Source organism: Oncorhynchus nerka, linkage group LG20 (genome assembly GCF_034236695.1).
Source record: "Oncorhynchus nerka isolate Pitt River linkage group LG20, Oner_Uvic_2.0, whole genome shotgun sequence".
Taxonomy (NCBI): domain Eukaryota; kingdom Metazoa; phylum Chordata; class Actinopteri; order Salmoniformes; family Salmonidae; genus Oncorhynchus; species Oncorhynchus nerka.
The window spans coordinates 5,940,882-5,960,807 of NC_088415.1; the positions used below are offsets into that span (position 1 = coordinate 5,940,882).

At 50.4% G+C, this 19,926-nt stretch overlaps 1 pseudogene; it reads left to right on the forward strand.

Moving 5' to 3' along the window:
• Positions 1–12,351: 12,351 nt before the first annotated feature.
• LOC135563139 (uncharacterized) lies at positions 12,352–13,615 on the forward strand (annotated as a pseudogene).
• The last annotated feature ends 6,311 nt before the right edge of the window (positions 13,616–19,926 follow it).

A 19,926-nucleotide genomic window follows, 5' to 3' on the forward strand; every position in this document is an offset into this window, starting at 1 on the left:
GTTACTGGTCTCCCCACTACAACTCAGTTACTGGTCTCCCCCAACAACTCAGTTACTGGTCTCCCCCTACAACTCAGTTACTGGTCTCCCCTACAACTCAGTTACTGATCTCCCCCTACAACTCAGTTACTGGTCTCCCCCTACAACTCAGTTACTGGTCTCCCCTACAACTCAGTTACTGGTCTCTCCCATACAACTCAGTTACTGGTCTACCCCCTACAACTCAGTTACTGGTCTCCCCCCTACAACTCAGTTACTGGTCTCCCCCCTACAACTCAGTTACTGGTCTCTCCCATTCAACTCAGTTACTGGTCTCTCCCATTCAACTCAGTTACTGGTCTCTCCCATACAACTCAGTTACTGGTCTCTCCCATACAACTCAGTTACTGGTCTCCCCACTACAACTCAGTTACTGGTCTCGCCACTACAACTCAGTTACTGGTCTCCCCCCTACAACTCAGTTACTGGTCTCTCCCATACAACTCAGTTACTGGTCTCCCCCCTACAACTCAGTTACTGGTCTCCCCCCTACAACTCAGTTACTGGTCTCTCCCATTCAACTCAGTTACTGGTCTCTCCCATTCAACTCAGTTACTGGTCTCTCCCATTCAACTCAGTTACTGGTCTCTCCCATTCAACTCAGTTACTGGTCTCTCCCATTCAACTCAGTTACTGGTCTCTCCCATTCAACTCAGTTACTGGTCTCTCCCATACAACTCAGTTACTGGTCTCTCCCATACAACTCAGTTACTGGTCTCTCCCCTACAACTCAGTTACTGGTCTCTCCCATACAACTCAGTTACTGGTCTCTCCCATACAACTCAGTTACTGGTCTCTCCCCTACAACTCAGTTACTGGTCTCTCCCCTACAACTCAGTTACTGGTCTCTCCCATTCAACTCAGTTACTGGTCTCTCCCATTCAACTCAGTTACTGGTCTCCCCACTACAACTCAGTTACTGGTCTCGCCACTACAACTCAGTTACTGGTCTCTCCCATACAACTCAGTTATTGGTCTCCCCCCTACAACTCAGTTACTGATCTCCCCCCTACAACTCAGTTACTGATCTACCCCCTACAACTCAGTTACTGGTCTACCCCCTACAACTCAGTTACTGGTCTACCCCCTACAACTCAGTTACTGGTCTACCCCTTACAACTCAGTTACTGGTCTACCCCCTACAACTCAGTTACTGGTCTCCCCCCTACAACTCAGTTACTGGTCTCCCCCCTACAACTCAGTTACTGGTCTCTCCCATTCAACTCAGTTACTGGTCTCTCCCATTCAACTCAGTTACTGGTCTCTCCCATTCAACTCAGTTACTGGTCTCTCCCATTCAACTCAGTTACTGGTCTCTCCCATTCAACTCAGTTACTGGTCTCTCCCATAAAACTCAGTTACTGGTCTCTCCCATACAACTCAGTTACTGGTCTCTCCCATACAACTCAGTTACTGGTCTCTCCCATACAACTCAGTTACTGGTCTCTCCCATACAACTCAGTTACTGGTCTCCCCCATACAACTCAGTTACTGGTCTCCCCCCTACAACTCAGTTACTGGTCTCTCCCCTACAACTCAGTTACTGGTCTCCCCCCTACAACTCAGTCACTGGTCTCTCCCATACAACTCAGTTACTGGTCACTCCCATACAACTCAGTTACTGGTCTCCCCCCTACAACTCAGTTACTGGTCTCCCCCCTACAACTCAGTTACTGGTCTCCCCCTACAACTCAGTTACTGGTCTCCCCACTACAACTCAGTTACTGGTCTCCCCACTACAACTCAGTTACTGGTCTCCCCACTACAACTCAGTTACTGGTCTCCCCACTACAACTCAGTTACTGGTCTCCCCCCAACAACTCAGTTACTGGTCTCCCCCCTACAACTCAGTTACTGGTCTCCCCCTACAACTCAGTTACTGATCTCCCCTACAACTCAGTTACTGGTCTCCCCTACAACTCAGTTACTGGTCTCCCCCTACAACTCAGTTACTGGTCTCCCCATACAACAACTCAGTTACTGGTCTCCCCCCTACAACTCAGTTACTGGTCTCCCCTACAACTCAGTTACTGGTCTCTCCCATTCAACTCAGTTACTGGTCTCTCCCATTCAACTCAGTTACTGGTCTCTCCCATACAACTCAGTTACTGGTCTCTCCCATACAACTCAGTTACTGGTCTCCCCACTACAACTCAGTTACTGGTCTCGCCACTACAACTCAGTTACTGGTCTCCCCTACAACTCAGTTACTGGTCTCTCCCATACAACTCAGTTACTGGTCTCCCCCTACAACTCAGTTACTGGTCTCCCCTACAACTCAGTTACTGGTCTCCCCCTCAACTCAGTTACTGGTCTCTCCCATTCAACTCAGTTACTGGTCTCTCCCATTCAACTCAGTTACTGGTCTCTCCCATTCAACTCAGTTACTGGTCTCTCCCATTCAACTCAGTTACTGGTCTCCCCCCTACAACTCAGTTACTGGTCTCTCCCATTCAACTCAGTTACTGGTCTCTCCCATTCAACTCAGTTACTGGTCTCTCCCATACAACTCAGTTACTGGTCTCTCCCATACAACTCAGTTACTGGTCTCCCCACTACAACTCAGTTACTGGTCTCGCCACTACAACTCAGTTACTGGTCTCCCCCCTACAACTCAGTTACTGGTCTCTCCCATACAACTCAGTTACTGGTCTCCCCCTACAACTCAGTTACTGGTCTCCCCCTACAACTCAGTTACTGGTCTCCCCCTACAACTCAGTTACTGGTCTCTCCCATTCAACTCAGTTACTGGTCTCTCCCATTCAACTCAGTTACTGGTCTCTCCCATTCAACTCAGTTACTGGTCTCTCCCATTCAACTCAGTTACTGGTCTCTCCCATTCAACTCAGTTACTGGTCTCTCCCATTCAACTCAGTTACTGGTCTCTCCCATACAACTCAGTTACTGGTCTCTCCCATACAACTCAGTTACTGGTCTCTCCCCTACAACTCAGTTACTGGTCTCTCCCATACAACTCAGTTACTGGTCTCTCCCATACAACTCAGTTACTGGTCTCTCCCCTACAACTCAGTTACTGGTCTCTCCCCTACAACTCAGTTACTGGTCTCTCCCATTCAACTCAGTTACTGGTCTCTCCCATTCAACTCAGTTACTGGTCTCCCCACTACAACTCAGTTACTGGTCTCGCCACTACAACTCAGTTACTGGTCTCTCCCATACAACTCAGTTACTGGTCTCCCCCCTACAACTCAGTTACTGATCTCCCCCCTACAACTCAGTTACTGATCTACCCCCTACAACTCAGTTACTGGTCTACCCCCTACAACTCAGTTACTGGTCTACCCCCTACAACTCAGTTACTGGTCTACCCCCTACAACTCAGTTACTGGTCTACCCCCTACAACTCAGTTACTGGTCTACCCCCTACAACTCAGTTACTGGTCTCCCCCCTACAACTCAGTTACTGGTCTCCCCCCTACAACTCAGTTACTGGTCTCTCCCATTCAACTCAGTTACTGGTCTCTCCCATTCAACTCAGTTACTGGTCTCTCCCATTCAACTCAGTTACTGGTCTCTCCCATTCAACTCAGTTACTGGTCTCTCCCATTCAACTCAGTTACTGGTCTCTCCCATTCAACTCAGTTACTGGTCTCTCCCATAAAACTCAGTTACTGGTCTCTCCCATACAACTCAGTTACTGGTCTCTCCCATACAACTCAGTTACTGGTCTCTCCCATACAACTCAGTTACTGGTCTCTCCCATACAACTCAGTTACTGGTCTCCCCCATACAACTCAGTTACTGGTCTCCCCCCTACAACTCAGTTACTGGTCTCTCCCCTACAACTCAGTTACTGGTCTCTCCCCTACAACTCAGTTACTGGTCTCTCCCCTACAACTCAGTTACTGGTCTCTCCCCATTCAACTCAGTTACTGGTCTCCCCACTACAACTCAGTTACTGGTCTCTCCCCACTACAACTCTCCTCTCCCATACAACTCAGTTACTGGTCTCTCCCATACAACTCAGTTACTGGTCTCTCCCCTACAACTCAGTTACTGGTCTCCCCACTACAACTCAGTTACTGGTCTCTCCCCACTACAACTCTCCCATTCAACTCAGTTACTGGTCTCTCCCATTCAACTCAGTTACTGGTCTCCCCCCTACAACTCAGTTACTGGTCTACCCCCTACAACTCAGTTACTGGTCTCCCCCTATAACTCAGTTACTGGTCTCCCCACTACAACTCAGTTACTGGTCTCCCCACTACAACTCAGTTACTGGTCTCCCCACTACAACTCAGTTACTGGTCTCCCCACTACAACTCAGTTACTGGTCTCCCCACTACAACTCAGTTACTGGTCTCTCCCATACAACTCAGTTACTGGTCTCTCCCCTACAACTCAGTTACTGGTCTCTCCCATTCAACTCAGTTACTGGTCTCTCCCATTCAACTCAGTTACTGGTCTCTCCCATTCAACTCAGTTACTGGTCTCTCCCCTACAACTCAGTTACTGGTCTCTCCCCTACAACTCAGTTACTGGTCTCTCCCATTCAACTCAGTTACTGGTCTCTCCCATTCAACTCAGTTACTGGTCTCCCCACTACAACTCAGTTACTGGTCTCGCCACTACAACTCAGTTACTGGTCTCTCCCATACAACTCAGTTACTGGTCTCCCCCCTACAACTCAGTTACTGATCTCCCCCCTACAACTCAGTTACTGATCTACCCCCTACAACTCAGTTACTGGTCTACCCCCTACAACTCAGTTACTGGTCTACCCCCTACAACTCAGTTACTGGTCTACCCCCTACAACTCAGTTACTGGTCTACCCCTACAACTCAGTTACTGGTCTACCCCCTACAACTCAGTTACTGGTCTCCCCTACAACTCAGTTACTGGTCTCCCCCTACAACTCAGTTACTGGTCTCTCCCATTCAACTCAGTTACTGGTCTCTCCCATTCAACTCAGTTACTGGTCTCTCCCATTCAACTCAGTTACTGGTCTCTCCCATTCAACTCAGTTACTGGTCTCTCCCATTCAACTCAGTTACTGGTCTCTCCCATTCAACTCAGTTACTGGTCTCTCCCATACAACTCAGTTACTGGTCTCTCCCATACAACTCAGTTACTGGTCTCTCCCATACAACTCAGTTACTGGTCTCTCCCATACAACTCAGTTACTGGTCTCTCCCATACAACTCAGTTACTGGTCTCCCCCATACAACTCAGTTACTGGTCTCCCCCCTACAACTCAGTTACTGGTCTCTCCCCTACAACTCAGTTACTGGTCTCTCCCCTACAACTCAGTTACTGGTCTCTCCCCTACAACTCAGTTACTGGTCTCTCCCCATTCAACTCAGTTACTGGTCTCCCCACTACAACTCAGTTACTGGTCTCTCCCCACTACAACTCTCCTCTCCCATACAACTCAGTTACTGGTCTCTCCCATACAACTCAGTTACTGGTCTCTCCCCTACAACTCAGTTACTGGTCTCCCCACTACAACTCAGTTACTGGTCTCTCCCCACTACAACTCTCCCATTCAACTCAGTTACTGGTCTCTCCCATTCAACTCAGTTACTGGTCTCCCCTACAACTCAGTTACTGGTCTACCCCCTACAACTCAGTTACTGGTCTCCCCCTATAACTCAGTTACTGGTCTCCCCACTACAACTCAGTTACTGGTCTCCCCACTACAACTCAGTTACTGGTCTCCCCACTACAACTCAGTTACTGGTCTCCCCACTACAACTCAGTTACTGGTCTCCCCACTACAACTCAGTTACTGGTCTCTCCCCTACAACTCAGTTACTGGTCTCTCCCCTACAACTCAGTTACTGGTCTCTCCCATTCAACTCAGTTACTGGTCTCTCCCATTCAACTCAGTTACTGGTCTCTCCCATTCAACTCAGTTACTGGTCTCTCCCATTCAACTCAGTTACTGGTCTCTCCCATTCAACTCAGTTACTGGTCTCTCCCATTCAACTCACTTACTGGTCTCTCCCATTCAACTCAGTTACTGGTCTCTCCCATTCAACTCAGTTACTGGTCTCTCCCCTACAACTCAGTTACTGGTCTCTCCCCATTACAACTCTCCCATACAACTCAGTTACTGGTCTCTCCCCACTACAACTCTCCCATTCAACTCAGTTACTGGTCTCTCCCCATTACAACTCTCCCATACAACTCAGTTACTGGTCTCTCCCATTCAACTCAGTTACTGGTCTCCCCACTACAACTCAGTTACTGGTCTCTCCCCACTACAACTCTCCTCTCCCATACAACTCAGTTACTGGTCTCTCCCATACAACTCAGTTACTGGTCTCTCCCATTCAACTCAGTTACTGGTCTCCCCCCTACAACTCAGTTACTGGTCTCCCCACTACAACTCAGTTACTGGTCTCTCCCCACTACAACTCTCCCATACAACTCAGTTACTGGTCTCTCCCATACAACTCAGTTACTGGTCTCTCCCATTCAACTCAGTTACTGGTCTCTCCCCTACAACTCTCCCATTCAACTCAGTTACTGGTCTCTCCCATTCAACTCAGTTACTGGTCTCCCCCCTACAACTCAGTTACTGGTCTCCCCCATACAACTCAGTTACTGGTCTCCCCCATACAACTCAGTTACTGGTCTCCCCCATACAACTCAGTTACTGGTCTCCCCCATACAACTCAGTTACTGGTCTCTCCCCATACAACTCAGTTACTGGTCTCTCCCATACAACTCAGTTACTGGTCTCTCCCATACAACTCAGTTACTGGTCTCTCCCATACAACTCAGTTACTGGTCTCCCCACTACAACTCAGTTACTGGTCTCCCCCATACAACTCAGTTACTGGTCTCTCCCATACAACTCAGTTACTGGTCTCTCCCATACAACTCAGTTACTGGTCTCTCCCATTCAACTCAGTTACTGGTCTCTCCCATTCAACTCAGTTACTGGTCTCTCCCATTCAACTCAGTTACTGGTCTCTCCCATTCAACTCAGTTACTGGTCTCTCCCATTCAACTCAGTTACTGGTCTCTCCCATAAACTCAGTTACTGGTCTCTCCCATACAACTCAGTTACTGGTCTCTCCCATACAACTCAGTTACTGGTCTCTCCCATACAACTCAGTTACTGGTCTCTCCCATACAACTCAGTTACTGGTCTCCCCATACAACTCAGTTACTGGTCTCCCCCCTACAACTCAGTTACTGGTCTCTCCCCTACAACTCAGTTACTGGTCTCTCCCCTACAACTCAGTTACTGGTCTCTCCCCTACAACTCAGTTACTGGTCTCTCCCCATTCAACTCAGTTACTGGTCTCCCCACTACAACTCAGTTACTGGTCTCTCCCCACTACAACTCTCCTCTCCCATACAACTCAGTTACTGGTCTCTCCCATACAACTCAGTTACTGGTCTCTCCCCTACAACTCAGTTACTGGTCTCCCCACTACAACTCAGTTACTGGTCTCTCCCACTACAACTCTCCCATTCAACTCAGTTACTGGTCTCTCCCATTCAACTCAGTTACTGGTCTCCCCCCTACAACTCAGTTACTGGTCTACCCCCTACAACTCAGTTACTGGTCTCCCCCTATAACTCAGTTACTGGTCTCCCCACTACAACTCAGTTACTGGTCTCCCCACTACAACTCAGTTACTGGTCTCCCCACTACAACTCAGTTACTGGTCTCCCCACTACAACTCAGTTACTGGTCTCTCCCCTACAACTCAGTTACTGGTCTCTCCCCTACAACTCAGTTACTGGTCTCTCCCATTCAACTCAGTTACTGGTCTCTCCCATTCAACTCAGTTACTGGTCTCTCCCATTCAACTCAGTTACTGGTCTCTCCCATTCAACTCAGTTACTGGTCTCTCCCATTCAACTCACTTACTGGTCTCTCCCATTCAACTCAGTTACTGGTCTCTCCCATTCAACTCAGTTACTGGTCTCTCCCCTACAACTCAGTTACTGGTCTCTCCCCATTACAACTCTCCCATACAACTCAGTTACTGGTCTCTCCCCACTACAACTCTCCCATTCAACTCAGTTACTGGTCTCTCCCCATTACAACTCTCCCATACAACTCAGTTACTGGTCTCTCCCATTCAACTCAGTTACTGGTCTCCCCACTACAACTCAGTTACTGGTCTCTCCCCACTACAACTCTCCTCTCCCATACAACTCAGTTACTGGTCTCTCCCATACAACTCAGTTACTGGTCTCTCCCATTCAACTCAGTTACTGGTCTCCCCCCTACAACTCAGTTACTGGTCTCCCCACTACAACTCAGTTACTGGTCTCTCCCCACTACAACTCTCCCATACAACTCAGTTACTGGTCTCTCCCATACAACTCAGTTACTGGTCTCTCCCATTCAACTCAGTTACTGGTCTCTCCCCTACAACTCTCCCATTCAACTCAGTTACTGGTCTCTCCCATTCAACTCAGTTACTGGTCTCCCCCCTACAACTCAGTTACTGGTCTCCCCCATACAACTCAGTTACTGGTCTCCCCCATACAACTCAGTTACTGGTCTCCCCCATACAACTCAGTTACTGGTCTCCCCCATACAACTCAGTTACTGGTCTCTCCCATACAACTCAGTTACTGGTCTCTCCCATACAACTCAGTTACTGGTCTCTCCCATACAACTCAGTTACTGGTCTCTCCCATACAACTCAGTTACTGGTCTCCCCACTACAACTCAGTTACTGGTCTCCCCCATACAACTCAGTTACTGGTCTCTCCCATACAACTCAGTTACTGGTCTCTCCCATACAACTCAGTTACTGGTCTCTCCCATACAACTCAGTTACTGGTCTCTCCCATACAACTCAGTTACTGGTCTCTCCCCTACAACTCAGTTACTGGTCTCTCCCCTACAACTCAGTTACTGGTCTCCCCCCTACAACTCAGTTACTGGTCTCTCCCATTCAACTCAGTTACTGGTCTCTCCCATTCAACTCAGTTACTGGTCTCCCCACTACAACTCAGTTACTGGTCTCGCCACTACAAGTCAGTTACTGGTCTCCCCCCTACAACTCAGTTACTGGTCTCTCCCATACAACTCAGTTATTGGTCTCCCCCTACAACTCAGTTACTGATCTACCCCCTACAACTCAGTTACTGGTCTACCCCCTACAACTCAGTTACTGGTCTACCCCCTACAACTCAGTTACTGGTCTACCCCCTACAACTCAGTTACTGGTCTACCCCCTACAACTCAGTTACTGGTCTACCCCCTACAACTCAGTTACTGGTCTCCCCTACAACTCAGTTACTGGTCTCCCCCTACAACTCAGTTACTGGTCTCTCCCATTCAACTCAGTTACTGGTCTCTCCCATTCAACTCAGTTACTGGTCTCTCCCATTCAACTCAGTTACTGGTCTCTCCCATTCAACTCAGTTACTGGTCTCTCCCATTCAACTCAGTTACTGGTCTCTCCCATTCAACTCAGTTACTGGTCTCTCCCATAAAACTCAGTTACTGGTCTCTCCCATACAACTCAGTTACTGGTCTCTCCCATACAACTCAGTTACTGGTCTCTCCCATACAACTCAGTTACTGGTCTCTCCCATACAACTCAGTTACTGGTCTCCCCCATACAACTCAGTTACTGGTCTCCCCCCTACAACTCAGTTACTGGTCTCTCCCCTACAACTCAGTTACTGGTCTCTCCCCTACAACTCAGTTACTGGTCTCTCCCCATTCAACTCAGTTACTGGTCTCCCCACTACAACTCAGTTACTGGTCTCTCCCCACTACAACTCTCCTCTCCCATACAACTCAGTTACTGGTCTCTCCCATACAACTCAGTTACTGGTCTCTCCCCTACAACTCAGTTACTGGTCTCCCCACTACAACTCAGTTACTGGTCTCTCCCCACTACAACTCTCCCATTCAACTCAGTTACTGGTCTCTCCCATTCAACTCAGTTACTGGTCTCCCCCCTACAACTCAGTTACTGGTCTACCCCCTACAACTCAGTTACTGGTCTCCCCCTATAACTCAGTTACTGGTCTCCCCACTACAACTCAGTTACTGGTCTCCCCACTACAACTCAGTTACTGGTCTCCCCACTACAACTCAGTTACTGGTCTCCCCACTACAACTCAGTTACTGGTCTCTCCCCTACAACTCAGTTACTGGTCTCTCCCCTACAACTCAGTTACTGGTCTCTCCCATTCAACTCAGTTACTGGTCTCTCCCATTCAACTCAGTTACTGGTCTCTCCCATTCAACTCAGTTACTGGTCTCTCCCATTCAACTCAGTTACTGGTCTCTCCCATTCAACTCAGTTACTGGTCTCTCCCATTCAACTCACTTACTGGTCTCTCCCATTCAACTCAGTTACTGGTCTCTCCCATTCAACTCAGTTACTGGTCTCTCCCCTACAACTATCCCATTCAACTCAGTTACTGGTCTCTCCCATTCAACTCAGTTACTGGTCTCCCCCCTACAACTCAGTTACTGGTCTCCCCCATACAACTCAGTTACTGGTCTCCCCCATACAACTCAGTTACTGGTCTCTCCCCTACAACTCAGTTACTGGTCTCTCCCCATTACAACTCTCCCATACAACTCAGTTACTGGTCTCTCCCCACTACAACTCTCCCATTCAACTCAGTTACTGGTCTCTCCCCATTACAACTCTCCCATACAACTCAGTTACTGGTCTCTCCCATTCAACTCAGTTACTGGTCTCTCCCCACTACAACTCTCCTCTCCCATACAACTCAGTTACTGGTCTCTCCCATACAACTCAGTTACTGGTCTCTCCCATTCAACTCAGTTACTGGTCTCTCCCATTCAACTCAGTTACTGGTCTCTCCCATTCAACTCAGTTACTGGTCTCCCCACTACAACTCAGTTACTGGTCTCGCCACTACAACTCAGTTACTGGTCTCTCCCATACAACTCAGTTATTGGTCTCCCCCCTACAACTCAGTTACTGATCTCCCCCCTACAACTCAGTTACTGATCTACCCCCTACAACTCAGTTACTGGTCTACCCCCTACAACTCAGTTACTGGTCTCCCCCCTACAACTCAGTTACTGGTCTCCCCCCTACAACTCAGTTACTGGTCTCTCCCATTCAACTCAGTTACTGGTCTCTCCCATTCAACTCAGTTACTGGTCTCTCCCATTCAACTCAGTTACTGGTCTCTCCCATTCAACTCAGTTACTGGTCTCTCCCATTCAACTCAGTTACTGGTCTCTCCCATTCAACTCAGTTACTGGTCTCTCCCATACAACTCAGTTACTGGTCTCTCCCATACAACTCAGTTACTGGTCTCTCCCATACAACTCAGTTACTGGTCTCTCCCATACAACTCAGTTACTGGTCTCCCCACTACAACTCAGTTACTGGTCTCCCCCATACAACTCAGTTACTGGTCTCTCCCATACAACTCAGTTACTGGTCTCTCCCATACAACTCAGTTACTGGTCTCTCCCATACAACTCAGTTACTGGTCGCTCAATTCTAAATGCCTGCCTGAGACATTCCACAGATCATCTGTGCTGCACATACTGTATTGGACAGTACAGTGGTCGTGCAGAGAGATGGTAAACACACTGTACTGTACAAACCCACTATGTAACGTCTCCAGTATGTCTTTTGTACAGTGAAATTGAGATGAAAATGACACTGATCTGTGAGGTTACAACTACCGGACACGTATGCAGTTAGACAGTAATGGGGCACTCAAAAGTATTGAAAGGAGAGTTTCCAAAGACAAGAGTTCTGAAAGTGAGTTCCTTGTTCACCAGTCCAGCGCCATGTTTTTCATTATAGAGGGTCTATGATGTGAGGGAGGCCAGCAGAACTAATTATACCCTTCATCTGGGCTAGGGGCCAAATGTCTCCTTATTCACTACTTCTTACCAGGGCCCATAGGGCTCAACAGATACCATTTGGGACACATCTAGGCTAGGAGCCAGAACGGCCAGGGTTATAAATCAGGGAAACAAAATCTACTGAACACAATGAAGACCTCGGGATTTAGTAGAGGCAGAGAGCTCAAGTGAAATAGGGAGGGAGGGAGGGAGAGGCAGAAGGGGAGGGAGAGAGAGAGGGAGGGAGAGCCAGAAGGGGAGGGAGAGAGAGGCAGAAGGGGAGGGAGAGAGAGGCAGAAGGGGAGGGAGAGAGAGGGAGGGAGAGGCAGAGAGAGGGAGGGAGAGGCAGAAGGGCAGGGAGAGAGAGGGAGGGAGAGGCAGAAGGGGAGGGAGAGAGAGGGAGGGAGAGGCAGAAGGGGAGGGAGAGAGAGGGAGGGAGAGGCAGGAGAGAGAGGGAGGGAGAGAGAGGGAGGGAGAGGCAGAAGGGGAGGGAGAGAGAGGGAGGGAGAGGCAGAAGGGGAGGGAGAGAGAGGGAGGGAGAGGCAGGAGAGAGAGGGAGGGAGAGGCAGAAGGGGAGGGAGAGAGAGGCAGAAGCAGAAGGAGAGGGAGGGAGAGGCAGAAGGGGAGGGAGGGAGAGGGAGGGAGAGGCAGAATGGGAGGGAGGGAGGGAGAGGAGAGAGAGAGGGAGGGAGAGGAGAGAGAGGCAGAAGGGGAGGAGAGAGAGAGAGAGGCAGAAGGGAGGGAGAGAGAGAGGCAGAAGGGGAGGGAGAGAGAGAGAGGGGAGGGGGAGGCAGAGAGAGAGGGAGAGAGAGAGAGGGAGGGGGAGGCAGAGAGAGGGAGGGAGAGAGAGAGGGAGGGAGAGGCAGAAGGGGAGGGAGGGAGAGGCAGAAGGGGAGGGAGAGAGAGGTAGAAGGGGAGGGAAGGAAAGGCAGAAGGGGAGGGAGAGGCAGAAGGGGAGGGAGGGAGGGAGAGGCAGAAGGGGAGGGAGAGAGGGAGGGAGAGGCAGAAGGGGAGGGAGAGAGGGAGGGAGAGGCAGAAGGGGAGGGAGAGGCAGAAGGGGAGGGAGAGAGAGGCAGAAGGGGAGGCAGAGAGAGGCAGAAGGGGGGGGAGAGAGAGGCAGAAGGGGAGGGAGAGAGGGAGGGAGAGAGGGAGGGAAAGGCAGAAGGGGAGGGAGAGAGGGAGGGAAAGGCAGAAGGGGAGGGAGAGAGAGGGAGGGGGAGAGGCAGAAGGGGAGGGAGAGAGGGAGGGAGAGGCAGAAGGGGAGGGAGAGAGGGAGGGAGAGGCAGAAGGGGAGGGAGAGAGGGAGGGAGAGGCAGAAGGGGAGGGAGAGAGGGAGGGAGAGGCAGAAGGGGAGGGAGAGAGGGAGGGAGAGGCAGAAGGGGAGGGAGGGAGAGAGGGAGGGAGAGGCAGAAGGGGAGGGAGAGAGGGAGGGAGAGGCAGAAGGGGAGGGAGAGAGGGAGGGAGAGGCAGAAGGGGAGAGAGAGAGGGAGGGAGAGGCAGAAGGGGAGAGAGAGAGGGAGGGAGAGGCAGAAGGGGAGAGAGAGAGGGAGAGGCAGAAGGGGAGAGAGAGAGAGGAGAGAGGCAGAAGGAGAGGGAGAGGCAGGGAGGGAGAGGCAGGGAAGGAGAGGGAGAGGCAGGGAGGGAGAGGCAGGGAGGGAGAGGCAGGGAGGGAGAGGCAGAATGGGAGGGAGGGAGAGGGAGAGAGAAGGGGAGGGAGAGAGAGGGAGGGAGAGGCAGAAGGGGAGGGAGAGAGGGAGGGAGAGGCAGAAGGAGAGGGAGAGGCAGGGAGGGAGAGGCAGAAGGAGAGGGAGAGGCAGAAGGAGAGGGAGAGGCAGAATGGGAGGGAGGGAGAGGGAGAGAGAAGGAGAGGGAGGGAGAGGCAGAAGGGGAGGGAGAGAGGGAGAGACAGAAGGGGAGGGAGAGAGAGGGAGAGAGGGAGAGACAGAAGGGGAGGGAGAGAGGGGAGAGACAGAAGGGGAGGGAGAGAGAGGGAGAGACAGAAGGGGAGGGAGAGAGAGGGAGAGACAGAAGGGGAGGGAGAGAGAGGGAAAGACAGAAGGAGAGGGAGGGAGGGAGAGACAGAAGGAGAGGGAGGGAGGGAGAGACAGAAGGGGAGGGAGAGACAGAAGGGGGAGGGAGAGGCAGAAGAAGGAGGGAGAGAGAGAGAGAGAGAGAGAGAGAGGGGAGGGAGGGAGAGACAGAGAGAGGGGGAGGGAGAGGGAGGGAGAGACAGAAGGGGAGGGAGGGAGAGACAGAAGGGGAGGGAGAGAGAGGGAGAGACAGAAGGGGAGAGAGGGAGGGAGGGAGGGGGAGAGAGGGAGGGAGGGAGGGAGAGAGAGGGAGGGGGAGAGAGGGAGGGAGGGAGGGAGGGAGGGAGGGGAGAGAGAGGGAGGGAGAGAGGGAGAGAGAGGGAGGGAGAGGGAGGGAGAGAGAGGGAGGGAGGGAGGGAGAGAGAGGAGGGAGGGAGGGAGGGAGAGAGGGAGGGAGAGACAGGGAGGGAGGGAGGGAGGGAGAGACAGAGAGAGAGGGAGGGAGAGACAGAGAGAGAGGGAGGGAGAGACAGGGAGGGAGAGAGAGGGAGGGAGAGACAGAAGGGGAGGGAGGGAGGGAGAGAGGGAGAGACAGAAGGGGAGGGAGGGAGGGAGAGAGGGAGAGACAGAAGGGGAGGGAGAGAGAGGGAGGGAGGGGGAGAGAGGGAGGGAGAGGGAGGGGGAGAGAGAGAGAGAGAGGAGGGAGGGAGGGAGAGAGAGAGGGAGGGAGGGAGAGACAGGGAGGGAGAGAGAGGGAGGGAGAGACAGAAGGGGAGGGAGGGAGGGAGGGAGAGAGGGGAGAGACAGAAGGGGAGGAGAGAGAGGGAGAGACAGAAGGGGAGGGAGGGAGGGAGGGAGAGAGGGAGAGACAGAAGGGGAGGGAGGGAGAGAGGGAGAGAGACAGGGGAGGGAGAGAGAGGGAGGGAGAGACAGAAGGGGAGGGAGGGAGGGAGAGAGGGAGAGACAGAAGGGAGGGAGAGAGAGGGAGAGACAGAAGGGGAGGGAGAGAGAGGGAGAGACAGAAGGGGAGGGAGAGAGAGGGAGAGACAGAAGGGGAGGGAGAGAGAGGGAAAGACAGAAGGAGAGGGAGGGAGGGAGAGAGAGAGAGAGGGGGAGGGAGAGGGAGGGAGAGACAGAAGGGGAGGGAGAGGGAGGGAGAGACAGAAGGGGAGGGAGGGAGAGACAGAAGGGGAGAGAGGGAGGGAGGGAGGGAGAGAGAGACAGAAGGGGGGAGGGAGGGAGGGAGAGGAGAGAGAGACAGAAGGGGAGAGAGGGAGGGAGGGAGGGAGGGAGGGAGAGAAGGGGAGGGAGGGAGGGAGGGAGAGAAGGGGAGAGAGGGAGGGAGGGAGGGAGGGAGGGAGGGAGGGAGGGAGGGAGAGAGAGAGAGAGACAGAAAGAGAGGCATCGGGCAAGCTGAGTTTGCGGCAGGCAGGACCCCTTGTGTGTGTGTGTGGCCTCCAGTGTGTGTGTGTGTGGCCTCCAGTGTGTGTTTAGAGCGGCTGAGGAATGTCTGGTCCGGGCCAGCGGGTCTGTTGGACTGCTTGCCGGTCGGTTGGTTGGTGCAGACAGGGACTCTAGATCAGCTATGAGAGGAATTCAGAGTACGAGATCATTAGAACCAAGAGAGATCCAACACAGTGGGAGGATACAACAGCTGCCTTCTAACAGCACAGAGACACACAGAGGGAGAGACCCAGAGACACAAAGAGGGAGAGACCCAGAGACACAAAGAGGGAGAGACCCAGAAACAAACAGAGGGAGAGACCCAGAGACACACAGAGGGAGAGACCCAGAGACACACAGAGGGAGAGACCCAGAGACACACAGAGGGAGAGACCCAGAGGGAGAGACCCAGAGACACCCAGAGGGAGAGACCCAGAGACACACAGAGGGAGAGACCCAGAGACACACAGAGGGAGAGACCCAGAGACACACAGAGGGAGAGACCCAGAGACAAACAGGCAGGCAGACACACAGAGAGAGACCCAGAGACACACAGGCAGGCAGACACAGAGAGAGAGAGAAATAAATAAAGTAAGGACACAGAGAGACACCCCCAGGAGGAAGCAGGAGGGTCTACAGTTGACAGAGGGAAATGAACAGAGCCATGCAAAACCCCATTAATACTTTGATTGGAGGGATACACTCAAAATGTCTGTCCATGAAGACAGATCTAGAGACGACGAAACGCAAGTCTGTTACCATGAGCAATTCTGAGCCCAAGAACCACACGCAGCCAGAGCTGTTATGATGAAATCGCCTGAAGTGTCCCTCTGCTCTGGGATAAATAGAAGTGTCCCTCTGCTCTGGGATAAATAGAAGTGTCTCTCTCCTCTGGGATAAATAGAAGTGTCTCTGCTCTGGGATAAATAGAAGTGTCTCTCTCCTCTGGGATAAATAGAAGTGTCTCTCTGCTCTGGGATAAATAGAAGTGTCCCTCTGCTCTGGGATAAATAGAAGTGTCCCTCTGCTCTGGGATAAATAGAAGTGTCTCTCTCCTCTGGGATAAATAGAAGTGTCCCTCTGCTCTGGGATAAATAGAAGTGTCCCTCTGCTCTGGGATAAATAGAAGTGTCCCTCTGCTCTGGGATAAATAGAAGTGTCTCTCTCCTCTGGGATAAATAGAAGTGTCTCTCTGCTCTGGGATAAATAGAAGTGTCTCTCTCCTCTGGGATAAATAGAAGTGTCTCTGCTCTGGGATAAATAGAAGTGTCTCTCTGCTCTGGGATAAATAGAAGTGTCTCTCTCCTCTGGGATAAATAGTCTCTCTCTCTGGGATAAATAGAAGTGTCTCTCTCCTCTGGGATAAATAGAAGTGTCTCTTTGCTCTGGGATAAATAGAAGTGTCTCTCTGCTCTGGGATAAATAGAAGTGTCTCTCTGCTCTGGGATAAATAGAAGTGTCTCTCTGCTCTGGGATAAATAGAAGTGTCTCTCTGCTCTGGGATAAATAGAAGTGTCTCTCTCCTCTGGGATAAATAGAAGTGTCTCTCTCCTCTGGGATAAATAGAAGTGTCTCTCTGCTCTGGGATAAATAGAAGTGTCTCTCTCCTCTGGGATAAATAGAAGTGTCTCTCTCCTCTGGGATAAATAGAAGTGTCTCTCTCCTCTGGGATAAATAGAAGTGTCTCTCTCCTCTGGGATAAATAGAAGTGTCTCTCTGCTCTGGGATAAATAGAAGTGTCTCTCTCCTCTGGGATAAATAGAAGTGTCTCTCTCCTCTGGGATAAATAGAAGTGTCTCTCTCCTCTGGGATAAATAGAAGTGTCTCTCTCCTCTGGGATAAATAGAAGTGTCTCTCTGCTCTGGGATAAATAGATGATCAGCAAGAGCTTGAGAACAGCACATTATAATGACAGACTGTCTGAGCAGTGGTCACCATGGAGATGAAATTGTCAGGAAGTTCGACAACGAACGTACCTTTTGGGGGAAATGTCCTCTGGTCTGATGAAACAAAAATAGAACTGTTTGGCCATAATGACCATCATTATGTTTGGAGGAAAAAGGGGAAGGCTTGCAAGCCGAAGAACACCATCCCAACCGTGACGCACGGGGGTGGCAGCATCATGTTGTGGGGGTGCTTTGCTATACAGGAGGGACTGGTGTAATTCACAACATAGATTGCAATCATGAGGTTGGAAAATGATGTGTATATATTGAAGTAACATCTCAAGACATCAGTCAGGAAGTTAAAGCTTGGTCTCAAATGGGTCTTCCAAATGGACAATGACACCAATCTTTCAAAGTTGTGGTAAAATGGCTTAAGGACAACAAAGTCAAGGTATTGGAGTGGCCATCACAAATCCCTGACCTCAATCCTATAGAAAATTTGTGGGCAGACCTGAAAAAGTGTGTGTGAGCAAGGAGGCCTACAAACCTGACTCAGTTACACCTGCTCTGTCGGGAGGAATGGGCCAAAATTCACCCAATTTATTCTGGGAAGCTTGTGGAAGGCTACCCGAAACATTTGACCCAAGTTAAACAATTTAAAGACAATGCTACCAAATACTAATTGAGTGTATGTAAACTTCTGACCCACTGGGAATGTGATGAAAGAAATAAAAGCTGAAATAAATCATTCTCTCTGACATTTCACATTCTTAAATTAAAGTGGTGATCCTAACTGACCTAAAACTGGGAATATTTACTAGGATTAAATGTCAGGAATAGTGAAAAACTGAGTTTAAATGTATTTGGCTAAGGTGTATGTAAACTTCCGACTTCAACTGTAGCTACTAGCCTCTACGCTGCCACACACTCAACAGACTGCTGGGCGTGAGGTAAGAGGGAGACAGGGGTATGAGGTAGAATAGAAGACTGAGGACGAGGCTCTGTATCCTCAATACCTCTTTTAGACCACGGACAGACAACAGCATCCTTTTCACATTGCTATTCATAGCAAGAATGTTTTCAGACCATATTTCAGTGTGTGTGTGTGTGTGTGTGTCTCTGTGCCTGAGCGGTACACCACCAGATTTACGAGGATGTGATTTGGGATGACATCTAGTCAGTCGTTCCATCGTTGAGGAGTGGGGATATATAATGAATTCAAGCAGCCAGTGGAGCTGTCGCTCTAAGCTCTCTCGGATGTTTCCTTGTGTCTTGTGGGGAGGTGAGCCAAACAACAACAGGCACCAGCAGCTGTCACATGATCACGACTGACAACCTGGGGAGTAGAGGGGAATTCTGAGGAACCTGTTTTCACGGAGGACAGGGAGTCATTTCCAGCCTGGTGAAATCCAACTGAACTCTCCCTCAAGAGATAATGTAGCCCGGTGAATCCAGATTGAATGTTACTCTGGAGATAATGTAGCCCGGTGAATCCAGATGGAATGTTACTCTGGAGATAATGTAGCCCGGTGAATCCAGATTGAATGTTACTCTGGAGATAATGTAGCCTGGCGAATTCCCAAAATGTATAGCGTTCAATCTGGATTCACCGGGCTACATTATCTCCGGAGTAACGTTCAGTCTGGATTCACCGGGCTACATTATCTCCGTAGTAACGTTCAGTCTGGATTCACCGGGCTACATTATCTCCGGAGTAACGTTCAGTCTCGATTCACCGCGGTTACATTATCTCCGGAATAACGATCAGTCTGGATTCACCGGGCTACATTATCTCCAGAGTAACGATCAGTCTGGATTCACCGGGATACATTATCTCAGGAGTAACTTTCAGTCTGGATTCACCGGGCTACATTATCTCCGGAATAACGTTCAGTCTGGATTCACCAGGCTACATTATCTCCGGAGTAACGATCAGTCTGGATTCACCAGGCTACATTATCTCCAGAGTAACGATCATTCTGGATTCACCAGGCTACATTATCTCCAGAGTAACGATCAGTCTGGATTCACCAGGCTACATTATCTCCGGAGTAACGATCAGTCTGGATTCACCGGGCTACATTATCTCCGGAGTAACGATCAGTCTGGATTCACCGGGCTGCATTATCTCCGGAGTAACGATCAGTCTGGATTCACCGGGCTGCATTATCTCCAGAGTAACAATCAGTCTGGATTCACCGGGCTACATTATCTCCAGAGTAACAATCAGTCTGGATTCACCGCGGTTACATTATCTCCAGAGTAACGATCAGTCTGGATTCACCAGGCTACATTATCTCCGGAGTAACGATCAGTCTGGATTCACCGCGGTTACATTATCTCCAGAGTAACAATCAGTCTGGATTCACCGCGGTTACATTATCTCCAGAGTAACAATCAGTCTGGATTCACCGCGGTTACATTATCTCCAGAGTAACAATCAGTCTGGATTCACCGCGGTTACATTATCTCAGGAATAACAAACAGTCTGGATTCACCGGGCGACATTATCTCCAGAGTAACGATCAGTCTGGATTCACCGGGCTACATTATCTCCGGAGTAACAATCAGTCGGCACTAGAGGAATAATAGCTTCTCTAAATGACGGCTACATTATCTCCGGAGTAACGATCAGTCTGGATTCACCGGGCTACATTATCTCCGTAGTAACGATCAGTCTGGATTCACCGCGGTTACATTATCTCCGTAGTAACGATCAGTCGGCAC